The following is a 770-nucleotide window of genomic DNA, read 5'->3' on the forward strand; positions in this document are numbered from 1 at the left end:
AGTGAGTGAGTGTGTGTGTGTGAGAGAGTGAGTGTGTGTGTGAGTGAGTGTGTGAGTGTGAGTGTGTGCGCGTGCGTGAGAGAGTGAGTGTGTGAGTGTGTGCGCGTGCGTGTGTGTGTGTGTGTGAGAGTGAGTGTGCGTGCGAGTGTGTGTAAGAGTGTGAGTGTGTGTGAGAATATGAATGACATTTTTAACAACTAGAATCACAGTATATTGACTGATTTGTTGAACTTCCAACCTTGTAAGCATGTAATAATTATGTTTAAATAAATCTCAAACTTTTTTGGTCGCGCCCCCCATTAAACCTATTAAAAAATCTGAACATTAAGAAAAATTAATGCTTTTTTAATTTAAAAAACCTACAGGGAAAAAAAACACCTGCATCACTTGAAACATTGAAAAATAGCGTAGAGAGAATAACTGTTATTATTATTATTATTCTCTCTGTTATTTATTTATTTATTGTGAGTTTCATGCTGTCCGCTAAGGCATAGGACACAAACAGGCTTTCCTCCTCACCAATGACATTAAACTCTCTCTCTCTCTCTGCTCCGGTGACTGCATGAAAGTGAAAACCATGAGTGTGATATGGGGAAATTTTTACATGGCTCCACATGCCCTGAATACAGCATTTACAGGAACTGTGTGTGTGTGTGTGTGTGGGTGGGTGTTTTGGCTGAGGGTCTTTTTAGAGGAAGAGGGAAATCCATGAGTGACGGTCACAGTTCTGTCAGCATCAGTCATATGACCACCACAGAAATGCCGAACCG

General features: G+C 40.8%; 1 protein-coding gene across 2 annotated transcripts in view; it reads right to left on the reverse strand.

Moving 5' to 3' along the window:
* Positions 1 to 770, reverse strand: part of LOC107679557 (zinc finger and BTB domain-containing protein 7B-like) — a 30,470-nt gene that overhangs the window by 27,536 nt on the left and 2,164 nt on the right. The gene's annotated exons all lie outside the window — the stretch shown is intronic.

The sequence above is a fragment of the Sinocyclocheilus anshuiensis genome, unplaced genomic scaffold, assembly GCF_001515605.1.
Source record: "Sinocyclocheilus anshuiensis isolate Anshui unplaced genomic scaffold, SAMN03320099.WGS_v1.1 scaffold1680, whole genome shotgun sequence".
In the NCBI taxonomy this organism is placed as follows: domain Eukaryota; kingdom Metazoa; phylum Chordata; class Actinopteri; order Cypriniformes; family Cyprinidae; genus Sinocyclocheilus; species Sinocyclocheilus anshuiensis.